This window comes from Callorhinus ursinus, unplaced genomic scaffold, assembly GCF_003265705.2.
Source record: "Callorhinus ursinus isolate GAN/ISIS: 27379988/994484 unplaced genomic scaffold, GSC_fseal_2.0 scaffold14, whole genome shotgun sequence".
NCBI lineage: Eukaryota > Metazoa > Chordata > Mammalia > Carnivora > Otariidae > Callorhinus > Callorhinus ursinus.
In genome coordinates this window covers 1,929,057-1,956,144 of record NW_027397076.1, presented here as the reverse complement: position 1 = coordinate 1,956,144, position 27,088 = coordinate 1,929,057, and the positions used below count along the sequence as shown (strand labels likewise).

General features: G+C 49.1%; 1 protein-coding gene and 1 non-coding gene across 9 annotated transcripts in view; both read right to left on the bottom strand.

Moving 5' to 3' along the window:
- The window catches only part of LARGE1 (LARGE xylosyl- and glucuronyltransferase 1), a 548,382-nt gene that overhangs the window by 352,994 nt on the left and 168,300 nt on the right, over positions 1–27,088 (bottom strand). The window lies entirely within an intron of this gene.
- LOC112831562 (small nucleolar RNA SNORA76) lies at positions 9,951–10,088 on the bottom strand. Its single transcript, XR_003210183.1, has one exon. It is a non-coding gene; the product is annotated as a small nucleolar RNA SNORA76 (small nucleolar RNA).

Below are 27,088 nucleotides of genomic sequence, written 5' to 3'. Positions count from 1 at the left end.
AATTTTGGAATGGATCTGGATCTAGTCAATTTTCGAATGGGGTTTTCTTGGTGACACAGTGGCTTGTTAAATGGCAGGTGGAATTTTAGAAAAGAGCTCTCATTGGTGAGATGTTTTCAAGAAATGTGGACAGGCTAAAACATTTTAGAGATTCCCTCCACCATTCATTCCATAAACAGACTGCAAATCTAGAGAGATTGCCCATCCTCAGTAATGGCGCCTTAGGGGTGGATCCCTAAGCAGTCTTGTTTCCAGCCACTGTTCGGAAAGACTTCTATCTGCCTGGACACCAGCTACTACCACAACAGCAATGGTCCCTGCAACGTTGCCATGCCCACCTCTTGTGATCCTTTCTGTAAGATGGTAGCCAGAGCATCTGAAAGGACAGAGGATAGAGACATCATTGATATTTTCATGGTGGCCTGAATCACTTGGTGCATATTGGCTAATGAATGTAGGGAGGTTACAGTGGGAAACTAACCCTTGGCCAACTCAGACTTTTTGGCCACTATTATTACCTATAAAATCGGCTAAGATTTTTAAATGACCAAATTGATTTAGGTACATTCACAAAAAGATAAAGTAGGATTAGGTAAGTTCCCCCCCTTCACCCCTGCCAGGATTTCATCCAACTATAAAAGCTTGCACTTAACCTTATCACGGAAATGCCTAGATGCAGTCTCTGCATGGCTGACACTGACTTTGGGATGATCATTACAGAGTAAGAGAAACAGATTAAGTACTTACTGGGCATCTTCTGTGGATGGGTGCATCCACACTATATCCCCAATCCCAGCTACTTCAGTCACCTAAATTATGAGTCCTTAGTGCTATCCTGTTCAGCAAAAGTCACCTCATCCCATAAAGTAGTGCTGGGCGGCTGGGATGACTTTCTCAACAGCCAACAGGTACCTACCTGACTCAGGAAAGGAAGGAACCATACATCCTACCCATTTTTTCAAAAATTTTCTTAACATTTCCTTATGAAATTTTTAAGCACACCGTAAAGGTGAAAGAATTTCACAGTGAACATGTACATCCCCATGTATACATTCTACACTAACAACTTACCGTGCTTTATCACATCCACCCATCTATCCACCAACCCATCTTTTTTCTCGAAAAATGCATTTCAAAACAGCAAGGCAGTCACCAGCACATTATTCCCTAGGCACTATGGTATGGATAGCATTAACTAAGGTTCAGTAATGTGTATTTTTTTCTTTTTTGAGGAAAAAGGTACCTTACTATAATGTAAAACCTAAACCCGTTTCAAGACACAGAACATTCTGGAGCGGTGATGCAATTTACTCACACCCCCTCCCCGTCTCTGCCTGCACTCCCCAAAAGCAATCATTTTTCTGATTTATTCCCATTATAAATAGGTACACCTATTAGGAATCATGAAGTATATGCTTTTAGCTAAGGCTTCTTTCATAGGTAACATTTCTGTGATTCGTTCATGTTGCGCATACCAGTTGTTGGCTTTGTTCTATTGTTCAACGAGTGAGAGGTCACTCTATTAATATATTGCAGTTTGTCTGTTTATTACCCATTTTCTTATTGACAAACACCTGGGTTATTTTCAGTTTTGGCAAGGACCACAACTGAAACCGAAGGGTCAGAGGGTAGATGTTTAGCTTTAGAAGAAATCACCAGACCCCTTTTCAAAGTGGATGAACCATTTGATACTCCCACCAAGCTAATGTAGGAGAATTACCTTGTGCCACATCCTTGCCAACATTTGATGTTGTCAGTCTTTTTAATTTTAGCCATTCTGGTGGGCTTGTGATAGTATCTCGTGTCTTTTCCTGCCTTTCTGCGGGGTCCTCAAACAGTTTTTAGAATTCCATTTTGATTCACTTACGGTGTTATGCTGTTGTGTTTGTTTGTTTGTTTTAGTGGATTTCTTTGTATGGCTTTTTTAATGGTTGCTCTAAATACTCTGTTATACCTGCATGATTTACCAAAGTCTCCTGGGGCTGACATACCACCAGTTTAAGTATGGAAACCTTACCTCTGTTTGCATCACTTTACCTGCTCCTATTTACAATAGGATCGTCTTAGTATTTTCCTCTACATACGCCAAGAGCCACATCAGACATTTTCTAAGCTCCTTTATACCTGTTAACTCCTGTCTAACTCCTGGACACCCACTGTGAAACCGAGTTTCCACCACGCAGACCCAATCCTGGGAGACTGGAAAGGCACGGATGGACATTAGGAGATGGGGCAGGTCTCCTACTGCTTCTACTCTTTTCTGGCAAGCATAAGCACGGGACATTCGTTTCTTTCCAAAGGCGTCTGTAGTTAGATCCCGGAGTCTGGTCTTGAAGGTCATGAATATCAAGAAAACATGGCGCCCGTACTGCTGACCCTGATCCCAGCACACAGGGTGTGGTCTTCAAGGGGGCAGTGGTCTCAGCAGCTGCTTAACCACAGTCTCCCTGGTGGTCTGCTTCTGTGTGGTGTGGAGAACTGGTCCTCACAGCTCGGCTTAGAGCCTGTGCCTCTAGCTTCTCCCGGAATTCTGCACCCAATAATGGCCATAGATCCTTTTCTGTTTAAAAGGTAGTGTATTCCCTCTTGTCTGTAACTGGACTCTAATAGATAGAGTCCCATGGCTAATTACTGGCAGAGCTGGGATCAAAACCCTGATCTCTGTCCTTTCTTCTAGAGTGTGCTGCCAGAGTCTCTCTCTGGCGCTGTGTTCTTCAAAGAAAAAAAGAGTTGAAAGTCCCGTATTCTATTTTGAGAACATGCCCCGGGAAAGAAATGTTTGTATTGCTTTCTCGTCACCTCCTTTGCCCACTTTCCCATGCGTGCAGTCAGTCACCTCCACCGGGGTTGGTTAGACCGCTGCTCAGGAACCAGACACCATGGGCACTTTCTGGGCTGCACAATGGTGACAATGGGGAGCACATTTTTCTGCTGTGGCACAGCTACTTGCTACTGGAGCTGAATCAATCGAGATGTTTCTTAAAGGATTAAATTCACTCCAGTAAACAGAGAGAGGTGTAGTCCTGTGATGACTTCTCACCATTTACCTGCATGTGGACAAACTCCAGACTTGGAGCTCAAAGATCTAAAAATTTCAGCTCAGCCACATCCCAACGTACGCCTTTTTTTTTTTTTTAAAGATTTTATTTATTTATTTGACAGAGAGAGACACAGCGAGAGCAGGAACACAAGCAGGGAGGAACAAGGGGAGAGGGAGAAGCAGGCTTCCTGCCGAGCAGGGAGCCCAATGCGGGGCTCGGTCCCAGGACCCTGGGGTCATGACCTGAGTCCAAGGCAGATGCCTAACGACTGAGCCACCCGGGCGCCCCATTTATCAAGCCTTTTTGAGCTAACATTGCTCCAGCACTCCTGGCTTCCTTGCTGTGATCCACATATATTCGGTCTTTGTCCCCAGTTCCTGGCACACAGCTCCAAAAATCCCTTGGACTCTCTTAACATCCCAGAATGTCCTGTTTATGCTAATGAGATGACTGGTGGCTGGGGACCCCTAGGTAGCTTCAGGATGGGTACTGGTCACCAGAAAGAACGAGGCACAATTAGAGGGTTGGCACTTTCAGCCCCAGCCCATGCCCAACCTCCAGGGAAGGAAGACAGGCTGGAGATAGAATTAAGCCCCAATGGCCAATGATTTCATCAATCATGCCTATGTAATGAAGCCTCCATAAAACCCCCTAAATGACAAGGTTAAGACACCTTCCAGGTTGATGAACACATCAAGGTCCTGGGAAGGCAGCATGCCAGGGAAGGGCACATGCATAACCTCTGCCCCCTCCGTACCTTGCCTTATGCATCTCTTCCATTTGGGCTCTTTCAAAATAAAACGGCAATGGTAAGTAAAGCACTCTCCTGAGTTCCAGAGGGGGTTGTGGGAACCACCGAATTTATAGCTGGTTGGTCAAAAGTATAGGTAGCAACCTGGGTCTTGTGACTAGAGTATGAAGTAGGAACAGTCTTATGGGGTAGAGCCCTTAACCTGTGGGATCTGTACTAACTCTGGATGGTTAGTGTCAAAATGGAATTGTAGGATATCCAGTTGTTGTCTGGAGATGGACAAGTGGTGGGAAAAAACTCCAAGCATTTGGGGTCAGAAGTGTTGTAGAAAAGTACTGACTTCCTATTCCTCACATAAGACAAACACATTCCTGCCACAGGACCTTTGCACTTGGAATTCCCTCTGGTTCAAATCTGTATCCTTTAGATATCTGTATAGTGTATACCTTCACTTCACTCTAGCGTCTACTCAAAAAGCCTTCCCTAACACCCAGCATACCCTGACTTACTTTTTTTTTTTTCCCAAAGATTTTATTTATTTGACAGAGAGAGCACAGCGACAGAGGGAACACAAACAGGGAGTGTGGGAGAGGGAGAAGCAGGCTTCCCACGGAGCAGGGAGCCCGATGCGGGGCTCAATCCCAGGACTCCGGGACCATGACCTGAGCCGAAGGCAGATGCTTAACGACTGAGCCACCCAGGCACCCCTGACTTATTCTTTTTTTATAGCACTTAAGTGATTCAATCTTGCAGATCTATTCCTTGACTATTCCCCTGGAAAATTTTCCACTTCAGTATTCCCAGTGCCTATAATAGTGGCTGACACATAGTAGGAGCTCAATAAATAGTTGGGGAGTGAATGAATGCCTGTTTGCATGTTTAATGGGGACCCAAGGCCCTCAGCTATAAAGTAGGTCATGAGGTTGACCCTGGACAACTGTCATAAATACTAACAGACCAGTTATGTGAAAAGCCATAACCGCGAAAACACGTGCCCAGCCTGGGGTGATCATTTAAAAAAAAAAAAATGTATTGAGTCTAAAACCAAGTGGTTTTCACATTCTAACATCTTTGACATCAAGAAGCTTCCAGCAGGAACAGGACCACAGGGCACTGGTAACGTGACTGGCCCCACTAGAACCTGCAGAACAGATGTCTGTGGCTTCAGGAAACATCCTGAAGACCCAGGAAGAGGGCAGTCTTTCAACCCCATGAACCAAATGGTTGTGGGAAGAAGCAGGAGGAGGTGGAGAATCAGACGTGTGCTAGCAACATTCCTGAAAGAGAAGCCAGGAGGATGATAGTGCCACAGAGCTGCAAACTGGCCTCAAGGGCTCACGAAGGTGAGGAAGAAGATACAATGTAGCCAAACAGAGCTGGCAAGGACATTCTGAAGAGCCAGACTCAATGTAAAGAAGCTTTAGGAATGCCAGAATCAACATATTTGCCAATACACTTTGCTTTATATGTAAGAGAGCAGTAAAATATGATAAAAACCCATCTAATTAGGTCTAAAAGGGCCCTTTCAATAAGTACAAAGGAAAGATTCAGCAGGATAAGAAAGCCTTGTGTCGCAGTTTAATTAAAAGCCTTTTTAAATTTCTTGGCTTTATATAAAGTAACAGTGCATCTTACAATTGGCAGCATCTAGGTTTAGATGAAACAGAATTCGCTTGGGAAAAAAAAAATTGGGAAACAAGACTCCAAAGCACCCCGACCCCAAATATTTCTCTGTTGGTTTATCCCTTGACTTATTTTCTCTGTATTTAATCCCCAAGTCTGTTGTCAGGCCTGATTTACATTGCAGGTTCCGAAAGCAGTAAATCTGTGTGTTTCTCAAGGACAGTGGTTCTCGAAGGGTTGTCCTGGGACCAGGAGCATCAGCGTCATCTGGGAACTTGGTAGAAATGCACATTCTAAGCCCCCACACCCCCACCAAAGACCTACTAAATCAGAAACGAGATACGGGGTTGTTCTAATACACCCTCCAGCTGATTCTGATTCATACTGGAGTTTGAAAAGCACTGCTCTAAGAAAAACTCCCAGTGCCATCAGCCTGAGCACTCAAACTTAACTACTCATGCAAGTTGAACTAAAATGTCCTAGGAATTCATGGTGCACCAGGCACTGTGCTGGGAGCTGAATGTGCCTCACATTCTAAAGAAGTACACGTGCCAATGACTAAGTAAAACAGAAAACAGAACGAGAGGACGGCTGACAGAGGTGCTAATACCACGCTCTGTTCAGGAGATGGAGGAGAAATTCTGATTCAAGAGTCCTGGTGGGCTTCTTGGAGGAGGTGGCCGTGGAGTGGAATCTTCTAGGGGAAGAAGGTTTTGGATGGGTTTTCTATGACAGAGGAGAATGACCCGCACCCCAAGGAACCAGGGGAAGAAAAGGGCACAAGAAGATTCAGAGTCCTGTGAGCGTAAGGGGCCATCCCTCACACAATACTCTAAGAACCGCCCCCCCCAAGTCCCCACCACGGACGCTGCTTGTGGCAAGGACTGCCCTGTTGCACGCCAGGTCCATTGTCCCTTTCCTGCTTAGGAACAGAACCCTGCTTACATTCAGGGAAGCAAAGCAGCCAGGGACAACACCATATATCATAGCCTCTACAGCAGCTCAGCATGGCTATGGGACTTGAGGAAGGCCACTTACAGGCAGTTTGCCGGTGGTGATGTGTGCCCGTTCTGGCAGCCTCACCTGTTTCTTCTTGGCTGCCGGCCTACACTGAAGACATTGGCGCTCTAGCGCCATACTGGACGCTGAGGTATGGGGCCTACCGCTGAGGATGGCAAAGCCGAAATAGGGTATTCTGTGAATGACACCCTTAAACCACTAAACTAACCTACTGCCAACATCCCGACTGCTTGGATGTGGCGGAGAGAAATCAACTTCCCTCTGGTTTAAGCCACTGTTACTGGGGACTGTTGTCACATGCTGCGGCACCTCACTGTCCCTGATTCACCACGATTTCCACCGGCCTCCTCTTAATCTGCGGCACTCCGGGGTCCTTCTCCTCCTTCACTGAACACCTCTGCCCCAAGCCATTTTCCTCTCCATCTGCTGCTAATCTTCTGGAGAACGTTATCATAGAGCCGTCGGACCCTTTAGCCTGACAGCGTGGGGTGGGGCTCATTTCCAAGCATCTTCACCCCCATACCCCCCACCCCCGCCCCAGACCTGCAGCCCCCCCCACACCCTCCCCGCTCAGTGCAGTCCAGGTATGCAGCACATGAGCGTCACCGGGGAGCCAGTCAGAGGAGCAGACTCTCAGGCCCACCCCAGGCTTGCGGACCAGGAGATGTGCATGTCCAGTACAGCTGGGGAGACACTACCGTCAGCCTCCTCCTCCTGGCCTCTGGCTGCTCACCCCCGGACCACAGAATGGGAAATCCATCCTCCAGCTACATCCTCCTGTCCTTCCAGGTCTCACCCACTCATCCCTTCCGACAGCTTTAAAAGCAACCTATCCTACCCGGAATTGCTTGCTATGTACTCTTCCCTGAACAAAATAATTACTTTCACACTTCCCTGCTTTTGTTTTCATTATTCCCTCTGCCTGGAATGCCCTTCAAAAATCCCAGAAAACCCGCAGATCTTCCACTCGCCTTTGAGTGCGCACTGCTGGTGCAGATGCCCCCTCCAGACCATGAGCATTTTGGGGAGAAGGAACTGGACTGGGCCTTCTCGGTCAGCTCTGGAGCCATGTCACTTACTAGAGTGTGACCTTGAACATGGAAGGCAACCTCTCTCTGCCTCAGTTTCTTCACCTGTAAAACTCAAATGATAGGACCCATGTTTCACAAAGTAGCTCCAAGAAGCCAAGGAGGCGATAAAATTAAAGCACCTGGAACAATGCTTGGCACATAGTAACCATTTAACAAACGCTAGACACTAATCCTTCGCACCAAGACCAAGCGCGGGAGCAGACACACAGTGGGCGCTCCATATACATTTACAGACTCTAGCTTGCAGTTTCTGGATTGGCTTCTGTGCCTCAATGCTTCCTGGGCGCATGAGTCCACCCCACCCACTCTTCTCCCCAGCCCAGCAAAAAGCCGGAATCCAGCCCCCAACAGGGACATTATTTAGATGAAAGAACATTTTCTGCAGCCATCCCAGTCCTCAGAGCCTCGCCAAGAAATAGAAAAGAAAAGCAATATAAATGTTAATAGGAAATTGTCTATTCGCTTTTACGGAAGCTAATCTACTGCAGCCCAACAAAGAGGGAATTAGACAGCTGAAGGGACAGGAAAACATGGAACCTTGACACGCTGAAGCCCAGGGGACTGCAGTTCCCAAGAGGAAACGCATTCCAGGCCGATGAGGCTGTGTGGAAATCAGGGCAGAGGGCTTCTGTTATGGAGGTCTCCACGGCGGGCAGCCTGGCTCCTCCCCTGGCCCCCGATTTCTGGGCATCCATCATCCTGTGCCTATGAAGTGCGGCCACTGGTCTGCATGGCAGGGATAGCAAGGCAATGACAGTGCAGTCTCTGTTCCCAAGGACTATTGGGACAGGCAGACAAATAAACCTGATCAGACAGTGTGGCGGTGCCAATAAGGGCGCAGGCTCAAGGTGCCAGGCAGGCAGGAGAAGCACGTTACCAGATCAACGGGGCAGGAGATGGAGGAGGGAGAAGACCTGAGGACTGGGCTCTGGAGGGTAACTAGGGATCAGCCTCATAAAAGCAGCAGGAAAAGGTGTCCCAGGCAGCGAGAACACTAGGTACAGAAAGACCAGGGAACTGCACTGGATTAAGCTAAATAACGATCTCCCGAAGATGCCCAAGGCTAATTCCGAGGAGGCCGTGAATGTTACAATATGAAGGCCAAAGAGACTCTGCAGGTATGATTAAAGATTTTGAGACGGGGCGATAATCCTGGGTGATCTGGGTGGGCCCAACGCAATCACAAGATCTTTAAGACACATGCAGGAGCTGTTGGCGTCAGAGGACGAGTCATTGTGACATGGAGGCAGAGACTGGAGTGATAACACTTCACAGACGGAGGAACAGGTCACAAGCCAAGGAAGGCAGGGAACCACTTGTAGCTGAGCAAAAGCAAAGAAACGGATTGTCCCCTCAGAGCCCCCCCGAAGGAACAGGCCCTGTGACACCCTGACTTCAGCCCAAGGGGATGGATGTTGGACTTCTGACCTCCAGGAGTAGGAAAGAATGCCTCTGCGTTGTTTGAAACCGCGGAGTTCATGGTAATGCTTTATCGGAGCAATGGGAAATTAACACCCATATGCTGTCTGAGGGGCATCTTCAGGAATGCTAAAGAAAAGTCACAAAAAAATGAAACTGAGGAAGGGGGCAGCCAGGGGCCAAACCATGAACGGATTTGTGCACCAGGCTGAGTTTCCATTTTATCCTCAATGTGGAGCTGCTGCTAAAGGATATTAAGCAGAGGGACGATATAGTAAGATTGCCCGTGTGAATGCAATGAAACGTCACATTTTTAGATCTTAAATCTCAGGAATTACCACATGTCTAATTCTCCATTTTATTGACTCATTTCTTTTATCATGGACTGTAATGACATTATGAAAAGGAGGAATAACCTACTGGAATACGGAACTCTGTTGCCAGCTCCCCCAATGCCATTCTATGGTTTTGGAAGATGCACACCCATACTGGCAGGGCTGCACTCAGGTAGGAGCCTGCAGGTGCAGAAAGCTGGACAGGACCGGGGATTGAGAGTGTCCCCTCCAAAATCCTGGATGGAGAACTGCCCTATGCCTAAAAAAGATCCCATTCAGATGCTCCCTCCCCACCCCTGCGCCTCACCTCCAGGAAGGGGAAAGGCAACCTAGGGTGTATTGAATGCTCACTAGGGGCCAAAAGCTTTGTGAACATTTCCGTCGCGGCTGAGTCTCCAGTGACTGAGTCCCACTCCACGGGCACCACTGTCACAAGGCACAGGGCCCATCAGAGAATGCCGGGCAGACGAGAAGAGGAGATACTGCATCTCCCCATGTGCCCCCCTCCCCCCAAATCTCCGCAAGTCTCTGCCTGCACACGGAAAGGCTTTAAATGTAAAATTCCAGCCAGCCTCCAGGCTCCCTGCCCTTCCCCCCTCACCCCGCGCGTGTATCACACCCTCCGCCCACGTCCACCTCTTCAGGGCCTCTGACAGCTGTGCCTTTTGCCCAATGTCACTTGCTGCCAAAGGGATTGCTTAGGTGGCCTCTAAGCAGCCCCGGATCTGAACAAGCTGGGTTTGCTCTGGCACTGCCACCAGCCCCCAGAGGCCATGGGCCAGGCCCCACAGAGGTTCCAAGGCAGTGCTTTGGCTGCCACTGAAGCAGGGGACCCGGGGACCCCCTCCCCAAGACCCGACCCCCCTCCGCAGAAGGGTGCTCGCTCCGCAGACTGCAGAACGGATTTCAAAAAATCCCTAGCCCTCTGCGGGCTTCAGTTACAACAGTGGTTCGCCGCGGGGACATCCTACAAATTCAAAGCCGCGCACTTTCTCCGCGGTCAGAGAGGGCGCTCTGGGTGATGTTGAAACCCCCGCGGAGGGCGGCCAAGGGGTGGGGGGCACGTGCGGGCGGTTTTCAATCCGGAGCTATTTTCGCAGGGCTGGGAACCGCTCTGACAGGCTCCACGCTTCCCTGCTCCCCCTTTTCTTTGACGATCTATATTTGGGGACAGTACATTCCTAAGAATAGAATCACTGAGTTAAAGGGTAAAAGCACAATTTATAGTTCCTATGGCGAACTCGCTGCTTACTCTCCAGAAAGAGCGCTGTTGGCGTTGCCAGCAATTGGGCTCCAACAGCCACTGATTGAGCCGTGACTGCATCCCAGCGCGGAGCTGGCCACCTCCCCTTCCGCGCTCCCATTTCAACAGCCCACGGTGCTCCGTTCGCCCCACTGGGTTGACGAGAAGAGTGAGGTCGTGTCAAGTAAAGCAGCCTGCCCCTACGCGCTATCACTATCTTGAGCTGTATTTGAGACAGGGCCAGGAGAAGATTCTAAGTCCCCGAATCCCCCCCGGTTCTGCTGCGTCTGCTGAATTATTCAGATCTCTGAGTTATCCCACACGGCTACAACAGCTTTCACTTATTAAGATAACCACAGGCCAGGGAGGAGACTGCGTACTTCTCTGTTATGTAAACCAGCACATCCTCTCAAGTCCATGGTCAGCCAGCCAATCGAAATCTGAGCAAGGCATGGATCTACCCAGTCTACAGATGAAAGCAATGAAGCCCAGGGAAGTGACTTCCCTCAAGAGTTCCACAGATTATAAACCTATCCACCAATAAATGGATCTGAACAGAGAGGGCTGTCTCCGACACCGAAGCATTTCATTGCAAGGCTAGACTGCCCCAAACAGTTACCACCTCTCCGACACCGAAGCATTTCATTGCAAGGCTAGACTGCCCCAAACAGTTACCACCACCAGGTGGGTGGCAAGGAAGGCAGGAGCTTTCCAAAGACGGTGGTGAGAAAAGTCAGCATTCCATTTCGGTTCATCTTCCCTAGCTGTGTAGTTTGACAAGTGCTGTGTTTATTTCAATGCCATCCGAGTAGCTGCATACAAATACATGTCCTTCTGAGGGCTGCTTCCCATTATACGAACAAGGAGCACAAGGATCAGCCCACGTCCCCGCACAGGCCTCCAGCCGACCTGTCTAGTGGTGCCTAAGAGGGGCCCTCTCATCAGAGCCTGGAAGAGAACAGGAAGGCCTCTCTCAGGGGTAGCCTGTGCAGTGTGGAGGGAGCAGAAAGGGGACAGTTCCTAGAAAGCAGAAGGAGCTCCCTTCTAAGGGCAAGAGCATCAGGATGGGAAAGAAGCCACAGGTTCAAGTCCTGGCTCTGTCAGTAACTCCAGGTGTGACCTGGGGCAAGTCAGTCTTGGCCTCATGAAGACTCATAGATTTTAAGACAAATAACTTGATGTAATTTCAGACTCTCCTCTGGAGGCAGCCAGGCGAGACTCTAGTAAAAATTGACAGAATCGCTTTAAAGAAAGGAAAAGAGTCAGCAAACCAAGACCAGATACCCGGGTCCCAGGTCATTTGCACAACTAACCTCCTATCTTAGAAGTCCTTTGCCTCAAAATGCACAGACAGAAACCCATGGGTTGGCCCTTTTCTGCCCTAAGGCAGCGACCATCATAGATTCTTTTAGATCCGACACCAGCTCACATCTTAGTAATAACTGCAGGTCGAAAGCAGCCTGAAAAAGAAATCATTACCTCCATCATCAAGTAAGAATGCTATCGTCTCAGAAGACCCAGAATTGACACAGGAGACCAATTCCGGCTGAAGAACCTTATGACTGATAAAGAAATGGGAGGGAGAAAAGGAAAAACCCACCCCAGCTTCCCTTCCTCACAGTCCTGCCACTAGAAGGATGGGTCTTTTTCCTTGTCATCCTGCCAGTTGCTAAAGGGAGACCTCCCAGGATCACACCTGCCCTCTGGCACAAGCAGCCTAACCATTTTGACGAGGCGTCCATCACTGAAATACAGGGAATGCCCAAATCAGTATGAAAAGCATCCAAGCCACATACAACAAAATTCATAAAGTCAAGTTTGGCTTTGCCAGAGAGGCTCTTTTCATTGTAACTTAGAAAGTCTCCAGGTGTTAACAGCTGGAAATGGTTATAGGGCTCCTCTTGCTGGGGTTTATGGTTACATTTGCAGTACACAACCAAGATCTTCCAAGCACGTAAGACTCCAGGGACATAGGCATCCTTCCCCACTCCTTTCTCCAACTGCTCCGGCTTCCCAGCCAACCTTCCTCTTTGCTCCCAGTTCTTTGGCATCAACGGAACTTAAGAAAAAAAAAAGAATCAAGCTGCTTTGGGGGAAAAAAAAGGTGTCAATTTGTAAATTCCCTAGTTGGCCCTGTCTACCTGCAAAGATACAAGAAAAATCTAGAAGTAAAAGAAGAGGATTGTTGTTTCCCTTTTTAGTTTCCAGATGGAGCTGCCTCCCACAGGCTACCCACACTCCCAAGTGGTTGATGTCACTGTTGTGATTTTGGTAGTGCCGTGCAGGCCCTGGGGCGAGTACCCCCATAAAAATCCACAAGAGTTAGCCCATCTGAGAAAGCCAGAGATAGAAACAAGGGAACCAATGGGTGCCTGGCTCTGGAAATGTCCACAGAATCACTGCGCAGAGACCACCAGCAAACGGACGTTTGCGCACACAGGCCAACGGGACCGGACCTCCACAGTAGTGAGGCAGAGGTGCCTGGGCAGGCTGAGAATGATGCAGCCCCAAATACCGCCCCACGGGACCCTCGGAAAGAACCCCTTTGGCCATTTCCTGGGAATGAAAGGCTCAAAATTCATCAACCACATGGTCTGGAGGAGGCCGGCACTGTGGTGTGACTGGCCTCCACACACAGAAGAGAAGCTGCTGACACCCAGCGGAGCTGCTATTTGAACAAGAATGTAATCAGCAGGACTGGGCACCAGGCACCAGGTCTACCTACTGACAAAGTGGTGGTGGTGGTGGTGGTGGTGGTGGTGGTGGTGGTGGTCGTGGTGGTGGTGGTGGTGGTGGTGGTGGTGGTGGTCGTGGTGGTCGTGGTCGTGGTGGTGGTGGTGGTGGTGGTGTTGGTCGTGGTGGTGTTGGTCGTGGTGGTGGAGGAGGAGGAGATGTACGCGGAGACCTGGCTGGGGACTCCAACCGGAACCACTTCTACTCGGTCTGGTCAGGATTCCCACCATGGGCCACGTCCTGTAAGCTGGACATTACATGCCTTCTTGACTCACAGTGCCTGTCCTCAGGGGACTGTCACTGCATTAGGTTACCAGTGCTGCCATAAGAAAGCATTCCAAACCAGACGGCTTCAACACAGAAATGTATGTCCTCACAGTTCTGGAAGCTGAGGTCCCAGACCTGACACCCAAATCAAGGTGTCAACAGGGTTGGTTTCTTTTCAGGTCCCTCTCCTGGCCTTGCAGAGGGCCCTCCTCCCCCTGTGTGTCTGCATCCTAATCTCCTCTGCTTGTAGGGACACCGGGAACGCTGGATTAGGGCCACCCACGTGATCTCATTTTACCTCAGTTGCCTCTTTAAAGACCTTATGTCCAAATACAGTCACAGTCTGAGGTACTGGGTACGAGGTCTTAAGCCAAAGCATTTTGAAAGTAACAAAATCCAACCCATAACAGTCATTACCATCTTTATACCACTGAAGAACAAGACACACCCAGGAAGGTGAAGCAGCTCACCAGAGGGCCACAGGTCCAAACAGAGTGAGCACGGGACTTGTATCTAAGATCTAACTTTATCCCAAGTAGTCATTCGCATCAGGCAGGCCAAGACTGCTCAAGGATTAAAACGGTTGTGTTGTTGGCTGTTGAGCCAGTAACGGCCTATCATCATGACTCATTCTCCTCTATTCAGGGTTGTCTAGACACCATAGTTGAGCGGAGCTACCCATTCTCCATCGCAATGCACCAATTTTTAAAAAATACCTTCATTACAAGCCATTCAGCTGTGGGATCACAACTCTCAGTTGCCCCCATGTGATTGATGCCTGTTCTCCAAATTGGATTTCATGCTTCCTAAGAGCCTTTTGATGGTGCCTTGTGGAAAACCTTGCACATAGTGGTTTCCTGGTCAATATTTGCTGAATGCATGAATGTACGCGTGAGTGGATGGAGTGGTCAAGGTAACCACAAAAGACCCTTCCCGGTTTTAATTAAGTCCCATGATTTTGTTCTAGAAGGTAACACACTGGGACAGCTGCTTGACAGCGGAGGATTACATCAGACCCCAAACCATACCTTTCTTCTCTAAAGTGTACCTTCCTCCTAACCAGCCAGCAGATCAGGGCAGCAGCGCCCACAGAAACAATGCAGGGATAAGCTGCCTTTGAAAATAATGGCCTTGGTCCAGGTACAGAATGATGGAAAACCCCAGAACCAATTAAACTTTGCCCTTAGAATTAATCCCAACACTACTTTGATATACTTTCTTCTCTTGCCAAACACCTGCTAGGCAAAAAAAAAAAAAAAGAAGGAAAACTTCACCATCAGCATCTGACTCTACCGTCCCTGTTTCCTATCTGGAAAATGTCACTGTCATTCAACCAATGTCTATTGGAGGAGCTCTATAAGCAAAGAACTACCATGGGCAGTTTCCGAAGAAGCAGGAGACAACAGCTCATGACAGTAAGGTGTTTGTAAGAATTCAAGAAGGTAAAAAACATAGAAGAATATAGAATAATGCAATACAAATTGTATTAATATGTGTTAAGCCTTTGGGGATTACCCAGGAACAAGTGTAAGGCTAGGATTTTAAAGAATAAAGGATTCTCAGAAGAAAAGAGACAGTAAATCAAAGCATCAAATGGGAGACTAAAACTGTAAGCCTTGTCCTTGGCCCTAAAAAATGGCTAGTTCTGGGTCTAATGGAGGACCATGGATATGAACTGTCCACATACTGAGCAAGCTAGAAGGAAGAGTAGCAAAAACTACAGGCCCAGGAGCTGTACCACGTGCAAGGAGTAATTTGACTCCAGAGAGCTTTAACCACTCCCATTACCCTATTCAGTAACCTTGTGGGGTGAAGAACAAGATGGCAGATGCTGAGGCGCCTGGGGGGCTCAGTGGGTTAAGCATCTGACTCTCGATTTTTGGCTCAGGTCGTGATGAGGGTCATGGGATTGAGCCCTGCATTGGGCTCTGTGCTCAGTGGGGTGTCTGCTTGCCCCTCTCCCTCTGCTCCTCCCCCTACTCTCTAATACATAAAAATAAAATCTTAGGGAAAAAAAAAAGATGGCAAATGCTAACTTGGTTGGGAAGCCGGGAAAGCTGGATGCCGGGCCAACCAGTGGACATGAGTGGCGCTGGTCCAGTAAGGATGCCGCCTCAATTGGAGAAATGGCCCTTTCCTGAACATCCAAGCAGTCTTGGGGCAGGCAGGATCAGATGGGTCATGGGACCAGAGGCCCTCAAGAGGAGAACAGCACAAGAAGGGGACTGTTCACGGAGACTAGGGACCCAGTGGCTATGAGCATGTTAGAATGACAGTCTAGCCACTGGGCAGCTAGATGAGCCACACACTCCACTCCACGGTCAGTGGGAAATCACCAGGGAATCTCAGCTTGGCTCCAAGTGTGGTCAAGACACAGAAAGGGACAAGTAGAGAACTGGAGGAAACCAAGAGTGGTCAGAGCCACAGAAGTTGAGAGAGAAAGATGGAGAGAGGGAGGGTGTGTGTGTGTGTGTACACACACACTGTGGGTATCACATCCTACTGAGGCCAGCAAGAAAAGCTACTAATATACTCAGTCTTTTTTAAAAAAACAAAGTAGAAGCAACAACAGGGGGGAAAAGAGCCAGTAACCTTGGCCCTTGCATTCCTCCACCAGCCTCCACCAAAGTCAAGTTTAAATTATGCTCCTGTGGCACCAACTCTACCACCTCCAGGAATTTTGCCTTGCATGGCAGGTGTACTCACAAGTGGTATATCTTAAGTATCTATAGTGCCGATGACTGCTACTCATTCACAGCCACCGAAACTGCCTATCCCCGTGGCTAATTTGTTTTGTTTGTCCTCAAAAATCTCCCCTTTATGAACCTCTTCATCTGGAGAGCAAAATCACATCACTTGAGGGCTAAGATTTGCTAAGAAGCTCAAAGCTTCATTTCACATCTATTTTTTTATAATTAATCAGTTTTACTTAAAAAGGATGAGAGAGACAGATAGATCTACAGACCAGGGAAAACGGACACAGCTTGGAGAACAATTATATACAATAGTCCCAGAAGGTTTAGCTGCTCAGATGATCATTAAAGAAATGGATAAAGCTGGTTTTTAAAAAGGTTCCAGCTCCCCGCCTCCCCTGAATCAGATAAAGAAAAATGAGAGGGCTATTTCCACCTCCTTCTGGAACCACATTAAAATGTATCCCAAACAGTCCTTCACTGAGAGTTGCCCCACCTCTGCCGTGCCTCCAGGATATGAATGCAGGGCACCATCCCTGGCTAGTGGAAGCACATCCGTTACAGTTTCGGGTCCGTTCATACTGCGGTTTTGGTGGTTTATTATTATTATTATTATTATTTTAAAGATTTTATTTATTTATTTGAGAGAGAATGAGAGATAGAGAGCACGAGAGGGAAGAGGGTCAGAGGGAGAAGCAGACTCCCTGCTGAGCAGGGAGCCCGATGTGGGACTCGATCCCGGGACTCCAGGATCATGACCTGAGCCGAAGGCAGTCGCTTAACCAACTGAGCCACCCAGGCGCCCAGTGGTTTATTATTTTTTTTAAAGATTTATTTATTTGAGAGCGAGCGAGTGAGCATGTGTGTGAGGGAGGGGCAGAGGGAGAAGGAAAGAATCCTTTAAGCAGATTCCCTGCTGAGCGTGGAGCCAAGGACTTGGGGCTCGATCCCAGGACCCCGAGATCATGACCTGAGCCAGAACCAAGAGTCGGAAGCTTAACCGACTGAGCCACCCAGGCGCCCCGTTGGTGGTTAATTTTTAAACACACCAGCCAGCATATATGGCTGGAGACAGCAAACCAAGTTGACACCGTATTAATCCGATAGGTCCTTAATTATCTAGGTGATGGTTTTGTTTTAAGCCTTTTTTTTCCCCCCTGCAGGTATAAATTCCTTAAGTCATAAATAGTAAATTCATGGATCTGTTTACTCTTGCTCTGTGAGATTCAGCGTTTAAAAACGAACCCCCACCAGTTGGTGATGATGAACCGGATCACCTCGCAGGATGGTCTAGGCAACTGGGGGCTGGCTCCTGCCTTTCTACTAAGTTGGGTAGGACAGCTGAAAGTTCCTACTGTCCAGCCACTGTGATGCTGGACAGACCGGAAATGAAGAAGTCGGCTTTGCCTGCAAACAATTAAAGCGGCAACCCCTGAGTCAGACAAAGCCGTTCAAATCTGGGCTTCTTTGCCCGTGCACCCTTGGGCCCGTGCACCCTTGGGCATACCCCTTCCCTCACTAAGCCTGTGGCCTCATCGGTAAACTGGGGATAAGAATTATACCTACTTTATGAGACTAAATGAGCAAGATCCAACTGAGATAGAGAACACCCCACAATATACTGGAGGAGACAAGCAGCAACTGCTTTGATCATGTAAATGCTAAATTAAGAACTATAATGTAAATCTACCAAACCAATCCAAAAAAAAGCGGGGGGGAGGGGGGACAAAAGAAACTAGAAAAATAACCTACAAAGTCCAGGTAAAATGGACTGTGACATCATCTCCTATGGCTACCCATCTTGTGCTCACCCAGGCCTAGCACTGCCCCCCGGGAAATTCTCCAAGGACCAAGCAACCACACACAGACCTCTGACTGACCCATTCCAAGTGCACTCCGGCCTCCAGGACATCCTGAATTCCAACCTGAGCCGCCGCAGATTACGGGAGGACACGGGTTGCCTACCTCAGGTGTACACAGTGCAGGCCTCTGAAGATGCACAGAGGTGGGGGGTAGGGGGGATTCAGTCTCTCAGCAGCTCATTTCATCGCCACCCCCTCTGACTCTGGGCTCAGCAGCCCTTCACTCAGACTGAGCAAGTCTGAAGGGGAACTGCTCCTTCCGAGTCACTCTGTCTGCCCTCCTCACCCCCCATCCCCAGTTTAGAAATCTGAACTCGGGCCTGACGGACCCCCCCCAGGGCGCCTGGCTCCCTCCAGGCTGTCCTCTGGAACCCAAGTCACACAGACAGTCCTCTCTCATCCTCAGAAGGCTTGTTGTTGGAAGGGCTTGTGTGCAAGTGTAGAGAGAAAGGGGTAAGGCAACAAAACAGAGAGGAAAGAGCCTGGGTGGGAAAGAGGAGACCCCAACTCGTGCTTGGCTGGCCAGAATCCTTGGGCTTCTGTCCTTCATCGTGTGTGTGAGAAGCCTGGGCAACAGAGAATCAGAAATAAAGCTGTTCCTCTGAAATCGTCACTTGGCACCACGAGACATTGAGGTCCGGAGAAGAGCAAGCAGTTGTAGGAGGTTAACTGGCCCACGTACTGGGCCGGTCGTGATGCCGGGACTTTTCCCACATCTTGGCATCAGCACGTGTGGGACATTTCGCTACCAATGGGCCATCTTCTTTGAAGCCCACTGAGCCCTCCCCCGCTCCTTGGGGGTACAACAGCCCCCTGTCATCCTGCTGCTTTAAGCTGATGTTCCTACGGGCAGGTAGGTAACGCTGGGGTAACATCTGGGTAGTAACCAGTCTCAAAGTGGTTTCCCCAGGCCACCTGTGTTCATGGCAGCCCTTTTTTCAAACTGCAAAGCGAACACTCTTCGATAGTTCCTCCGAGTTGAGAACGGTGGCTCACAAACTTCAGCGGGCAAAGCCACCTTGAGGACTGGTTAAGAGCTAAGAATGCTGGGCCCCCCATCCTCCAGGGCATCTGCTGCAGCAGGTCCGGGGTGGAAATGGGGAAACCGTATTTCCAACAAGTGCCCAGTTCAGAAATTCTCTCTCCCGAGCTCCCCGATCCAGCGACAGGACACGTGGCAAGGATCACAAATCAGAGCCCCCCCCCCCCCCCCCCCCCCCCCCCCCCCCCGTCCGCAACTCCGGGGACATCGGACGAGGCAGCCTAAAGCTGCTACTCTTTCCGGCATAGCTCCAATCGCTCATGTGATCACAGACAGATGTCACGGAGGAAAAGACCCACAAGGACATGCTGCGAATCCCAGCTGGCATCGGCTCTCTTTCCCCTGCTCGGAAACCAACATGAAGAAATCTCTCTAAGGAGTTACAAACCATCCACAATTGAATTTTGAGTTAATTCTCCATCACTAACTACTAATTCCAATTTCATGTTTCCCTCTAGATAAATTGTTCCAACTCTGTGCACAATCTACACTCTACTTCTCCACCTTCAACCCATATGCTTAAAGCAGGATCACAACAGATAGCCCTCACTTTGGGAAACAAAGGCAAACCTTCCAATGTATCTCCATAAAGGCACTCCTATGTCCTAGGAGCTGCCAGATTCAGGACAGAGAAATACAGCACATCCAGTTAGAACTGAACTTCAGATGAACTAATCATGTGTTAGCAGGAGTATGCCCATGCAATGTGTAAGATGTGCTTATACTAAAAATTGTTAGATGTTTATCTGAAGTGCAAATTTAACAGAGTCTTGTATTTTATCTGGCACCTGTGCACTCATTCAAAAAGTATATACTGGGCCTCTACGGCACATTACTTGCTACAAATATAAGACACAGAGGCAGGGGTGTGTGGTAAATGTTTAAAAACTGGCCCTCGGAGAGGGGATCATTTTTAGTGTTCGCCGATGCCTGGAGTTCCTGCAACCATCTTGCAAGTACGAGAAGATGAGAAGACCCGCAGAGATGCCCACCCAGAGGAGCAACATTACTGAGCCTCAGAACCGACAGCAACCACCTCCGACCTCCAAGGTCTCGTATGGTAAGACAAATACACTCTTATTTAAGCCTCAACTGATTAGTTGGCTCTTCTGTCATGAATACCCCAATGATTCCCAACTGATACCCAAGACACTCCTCTCAGCTATGTACGTTACACTCTGCCTCCCCAAGTAGACCAAAAGTTGCTTCTGTTTGCGAGTCCTGTTGGTGGGTTTCATCTTCCCTCCCTTCCTTCCCTTTCCTCACCCACCCATCCCTCACCGTAAGACATTTATCCCTTTATTCCCCCGAGACATCCAAAAGTGCGATGTTCTAGATCTGTGGGGACATATCCCAATTAGTGCCTCCAACTGATGATGAGCCAATCACCAATATTTTCTCCCCAGGGCCTCTTCTGGAAGAGTATTCTATAAACCTGCTCTCGGCTGCTCCCGCAGAGGATGGCTTGCTTCCTGCCAGCATCGGTAAGGCCCTGGCCCTTCTCGGGAACCAGTTCTTCCAACCTACTCAATACTTCCTTGGGGTCCATGTACAACCCGGCAGACATCCAAAAACACCACAGAGGAGCCCCTGAGGACCAATAAACCCATTCCAGGACCCTCAAGTACTGTACTGGGACATGAGTACTGTTAGCCGCAGTTAGGTGCGAAGGCTGGGGACCCAAAAGACCCTTCTTTTGTGAACAATCCCAAGCTCGAATGACCCTGCTTAAGAAACCAACTGGAACTGACCCCTCTCGCTGGTGCAGCAAGTGAAAAAGGAAACTTAGTGCACGAAGGATGAAGATTACGAAAACCATACACGGAACCCACCTGACTGACCAGGTCCTGCAATTTCATTTCAAACACATTCCTCCAAAGTCAGGCTGTCCCAGAGAGCCAGGCTGCCCATCCCTACCCCCACGCCCTCTGGTGCCATGCATCCTCGCTCCATTCGCCATTAAGTCCCACCTTAGGGAGATCCTTTTAACAGTCAACTCTGCTTTCGTTGCTCATCTCAGCTCTAAAGCTTTTCTCTTTCTAATCCTGAGGTTCCTGTAATACTTTGTGAGATAAGCTGTTTAGAGAAGCTCACAAGCCTGCAGTGTAGACAACCTTTTCTGTTTCATTACTTGCCCTTCAACCAAGTCAAAATGTGCTATTTATTTATCATCTGCTCATGGTCCCATATTAGCACACTGACGTCCCCAGAGACCAAATGTCCAAGGTTGTCAGTATCTTGAGGTATTGCTCCAAGAGGCCGACCAAAGCAGAGACCCACTCCCCTGCTCAGAAGACCCTTGGCTAAGTGGGGTCCATCAGAACTACAGCTGGCTCACCAAAAGACAACACTATACAGAGGCAGACCAGATACTGGGGTGAAATCTAAGACAGTGACCAATTTATGAGGGGAATAGGGCTGGACAAACTGGAAGGCACAGAATGAGGCTAAGAAAATAAACAGACAGGATGCTTTATAGAGGAAATCTGTTCACACTGAGGATAATTAATTAATGTGTTGACTGAACTCCCAGAGGCAATCACTGAAGCTGAAGCCATGATTATTTTTAATAGACCTGGGCTCTCATTGGGTGGAAACAACATGAGCCAACCAAGAGCTGGCTGGCCACGTGGCCGCATGACTGAACTCTTTCCATCCTGATCCACTATTATTTTAACTAGAGTGAAGGGGCTCTCCCATCCCCAACTCCAATTCACTATCATTTTTGGCTTCTACTCAGCCTGGGATGGCACCATTTAGAAGGAACCACCTTATTTCCGGCTGTCTAGACAGGTATGTCACTGTGTGTCCCAGCCTGACTCTGTCCTCCCCTGGACGGATTACACGGGCCAGAGATTCCTGATCCAAGATGGCCGCCGGGGGCTTCAACCAGCAATGCTGAGCCACTCAGTTATTCTCATGGAAATTTTTTTAAGAAAAGATTTTATTGATTTATTTATTTGACAGAGAGAGAGAGAGCACAAGCTGAGGGAGCAGCAGCAGAGGGAGAGGGAGAAGCAGCAGAGGGAGAGGGAGAAGCAGACTCCCCGCTGAGTAGGGAGCCCGATGAAGGACTCGATTCCAGGACTCTGGGATCATGACCCGAGCTGAAGTGTTTGACTGAGCCACCCAGGCGTCCCTCTCATGGAAATTTTGAATAAGGCACACAAAGAGAAGTTATCCTTGGTGGCAGGTGCCTAAGCTGACAGTTCACAAGGAGTTGGGATTGGAAGGCCATACTGCTTTTGTACAAAAAAGAGAGAAGGCAATGAATGAGAGAAAGAGGTGATAAATAAGGAGAAGCAGAAAAGGAGAGTGTATGGGGTGGGAGCGTGAGAGAAAGAAAGCAAGAAAGTCAGAGGGAAAAGACGGAAAAACCAAGAGGAGACCTAGAACTAGATGGATCCTAGAACTTCCTACATTTTGGAAGTAAAAGCCTCGATTCCTAAATTTTTAGGTAAAAAGTGAGCTGTATTTCCCACTCCTAGGTTTCCCTGGGCATGTACCTCTGTCTCCGAGATGACACCACCTTTACCCTTTTCCAAACTGGAGCAGATCTGTAGGTCTTGCAACTGAAATATGTAGGATGAAGGCTTCCATCAACATGAGACAAAGGTCCTTTGTTTCTTCTTGAGCTAACTACAAAGGTCCTTTTAAGGTCAAAACATGCCCTCACTCAGCAAACCTTTGTTGGACATATTCTATGCCTTTGACCTTGTACTTAGTACTGGCTTGGAGAAATGAATCAAAACACAGCTGGCACCCACCCACCGAGTGCAGAAAACAGAAGGGAGATTTCCCAGCACACACAATTAGGATACCCTCTGATAAGCATTATTTATAACCAGTGTTAGCAAGGAGGCATGTGAAAACACAGAGCCTTTGCCAGGCAGGGGACAGGTGGGTGGAGGTCAAGAAAGTCATCCTAGGAGAAGCAATATCTGAACTAAATCCCAACACCACCCAAGAATCAGCAAGGCGAAGAGAGGAAGAGCCCGCCGGTGGTACGCTGGCTGGCTCCTGGGAGAATCTGTGCCGCCGAAGTGGGCACATATGTACTGCATATCAGGGCTTTTTTCTTTGTTTTCTGAGAGTCGGTATACCAGTGCACACCTGGAGGTCCAAGGCCCAGAGGCCGGAGAAGGTGATCTGTGGTTAAACAAGACTGAAATGTATAAATGGTCAGAGAAGGAACTGGCTAGAGGGAAGGCTGCTAGGTCAACGGAGGTCACACCAAACATCCTTGTTGCTTGTGAGAAATTTATACTATCCTAAGCCACTGGAGAGGTTGAAATAAGAGACTGAACTGGTTACCTGCAATGATCTGGCTGCACAGAAAAAGATGCTTGCTAATAAAAGCTGGGGGCCACTGAAAGCGGAAGGCTGATGGAAGAACAGCCTGGTCCTCTGGGAACGCCATCCCCATGCAGAGCACTAGCGCCTGCCCAAGTAGGGCAATTCTGGGGTCCTTAGTGCCCACGGGATTCCTGGTGGACTGTATGCAAAGCAGAAAGCACATCTTAACAAAACAAAAAACAGAGGCAGGAGGGAGCAGGACCCTGCAGCAGGGTAGCTGGGCTTTACCATTTACAACCCTCGTGTGATTAAGTATGACTATCTACATAAAAGGACTTCAGACGCAGGTGTTGTGTAGAGAAAAAACTGAACTTGAAGTCACAAGGTTTGGATCAAAATCTTGGCTCTCCAGCTGTGTGACCTTGGGCAAGTTCCTTAACTGCAGCAAAACACTTATTCCTTCTGCACTGCAATGGTCTCATTCATAGAATGTGGACAAAAATACCTGTTGTCTCGGGTTTATTATGAAGACTAAGAGTCCTAGGACTCTGAAATTCCCCACTTAACTTAAAATTTTGTCTGGACGAACTGGGGCAAAGAACAAGAAAGGACACTGAGCCGTGAGCATGAAGAGGAAATGCGGTCATGAACGTTTGCACGGAGGGTCTTCAGGCAATGTCTCTGAAGTCCACTCGAGGCTCCCGAATCAAGGACGGTATAAACATCGGACAGATGGAGAACTAGAGCAGGCACAGAATAAACGTGCGTGGTGCCCCTTTGAAGCTTACCGGTCGGTGCGGGGGAATGGTGTCAAGTGTAAGTAAGAGACACCTGCGAACAAACGTCTCTTCTCACAGAAGCTCTGGACCTCACACCCCGAACTGATCTGGTCTGAGCGCTATCCTCCCTGACGCGAAGGGGGAACACGAAAGTCTTGTGTGCAGCCCTGACACACCGTTGCATTTTTTAGCTTTGTCTTTGTCCACATACGGTTTTATACACAGCCGCAGAGGTACAACAGAGCGCCTTTATCACATTGTCAATTCTAAGTCACTATAAAGATGTTAATGACGACCGTGGATGATGAAAATAATGAAGACAACAAATGTGACCCAGACGACATTAAGAGTGCTTCGACGACATGAAAATGTATTGAGACCTACGATGTGCGTGGCACGAAGCCAGAGGTCATGGGACTCACCATTCATTCCTGCCCTTGGAGCTGACTGGACAGACAAAAGCCCATGAGAAGAGTCCGAGCAGAAGGCATACTACCGTGGAGGGAGGGAGGAGACGGCAATGATGAGGGGCAAAGACTTCTGACAAGACAGAGCAGGGAACGGTACTTGGAGAGGAAACAGTTGCAGGTGGGACCTACAGAAAGGACAGGGGGAGGCAGGGGAGGGAGGAGGCGGGCTCTGCATGAGGACCAGCAGGCAGGCTGACGAGGGATGCACACATCTAAGAACCAAGTCCGCTGGCTGCTACAGGGGTGTGCTGAGGGTTGGGGTCATGAGCGGGAGCTGAGGTTGGTGGCTGTGGGCAGACTGCTTCGGGGGAACGGGAAAGGGAAATCAGAGCGAGATCCTGGAAGGCAGAGATGAGAAGCTCATGACCTCTGGCCTGACCCTCTCGTTCTGCCAATAAGGAGCCACAGAAGGCTTTCTAGAGGGGGCGGTACAGCCTTTGAGGAAGAGTCCTCTGGAATCTCTAGGAAGGACTAGGGGAACAACAGGAGGCAGAAGGCAAGGTAGGAGTGGTCAGATACGTGCTAGTAAGGAAGGCCTTTGGTAACAAGACCGCCATTAGAGGCAAAGACAAGAGAGAAAAGTCTCCCATTTAGAAGAACTTGATGAAGCTCTAGTAAAAGGCACGTGTGTTAATTTCCAGGCTGATGGGAGAGCAAGCCCAGAGCTGGATTCATGGTGAAAGACACACAACCTCCAAGGTCCAGGGACAAAGGGAGACATGCCATCTCTGGATATGTCACGTGTAAGAACTTCAGGACATGGGTAACATGTCGAGAAGTTCTGGAGACTACCACCCCCATGCTATCTTTCTTCTACTACCAGCCAGTTCTTTTCTGCAGACACTCTTGCAAGTCCTACTACGTGTGACCCTCTGTAAGGTACGGAAGTGGAAACAAGGATGAAAAAGGCAGTTGCTGATTCTCAGGATCCTAGACACGGAAACAGCTGTGATACCAGGTAGATCTGGGCAAAGCACATACGAGGCTGAAACAAGCAATCGTGGTAAAAGGAGAAGGAGGTACAGAACTCGGAGAACACCACCACCAAAAAACACTGGAAGATGATCTCTGTGCTGGACAGAAGAAAAAGTCCCGTCTTCCGGGACCCCACCATCCATACAGCCATTGTGAGCCCCCTTTCCTCGCCCACTCCCCGTGCGTGTCTTCGGGGACCTCACTCATGCACACAGCTCCCAGCGCCAACCTTCAGCTGGAGCAGGGCCTGGCCCCAGCCACCAGGGCAACTGGGATTCATCACGGAGCCCAGCCCTTGGTGGCAGCCAACACAGGAAGAGAATGAGGGGGTCCGGAAGTCCCAGAAGGAAAAAGGTGGGGCCAGCTTGGGCCAAACCAGTTCCCTGCTTCGAGAACGGAAGGGTGTGGGCACATCAGCTGTGTGGACCGGGGAAGGACCACCAGAAGAGTGTGTGGGGGCGGGGGGCGGGGGGAGCAGGGGAGACAGGCAGCAGGGTGGAAGTATGCAACGAAACACAGGCTGGGAGCCGGGAGCACGTGGACCACAGAGCGTGCCCGAGCGGCAGGTGGACCGGCGCATGACGCTGCGTGCAAGACCACATATACAGGAACGGCAAGGATGACGCACATTCAAATTCTGCATGCATTTAAGTGCGGGGTGCCAAGGGGGAGTGTGGGGGCGGGTGAGTGCCACAGAGGGAGCAGCGAGGCCCGGGACACAGAGGCTGACAACGCTGTGGGTCAGACGTGTGAATCCAGAGCTGGCAGCCGGAGCTCCCCAAGGGTCACACCCTGCACCCCCCATCTGTATGCCCACGTGCACGCATAGCCAATAGAGAATCCTCCCAAGATGCAGAAGGGAAGGGCTGACATAAGGCAGATCAAACGCCACACAGAGCTTTAAGCAGATACTGACTACCAGTACCCAGCTCATGGTCCCGGAGGCACAAAGGTTCTGCACACTCTTGGCAACTTTGAACTAACGTGAGTCATCTTTAAAAGTCTCCTTCCTCAACAGGGAATCCATCCATCCATTCATCCATTTATTGTCGAGTGCCCGAGACACTCTTCTGGACACTGAGTAAGATCTACCAATCTCCTGCCTTCAGGAGTTAACACTCTAGTGGGAGAACACAGATAACCAACAGCCTCAACCACAAAATATACTAGACGTGTTGGGCGGTGATCAGAGTTGTGAAGAAAATAAAATGAGGTGTGTGGGGAGGGGGGAGGAGGGCTGCTTCATAAAGGGCCCCGAGGGAAGGCTTCTCTTATAAGATGAAGTGTGAACAAAGACCTGCTGGGAGTGAAGGAGTGAGCTATGACAGATGGGGAGTGAGAGCATTCCCAGAAGGGCCAGAGCGGTGGTCTCAGCAAGAAGAGCAGCTGTGTGTGTGTGTGTGTGTGTGTGTGGGGGGGGGGGTGCAGGGCAGGCAGCAGAATGAGCT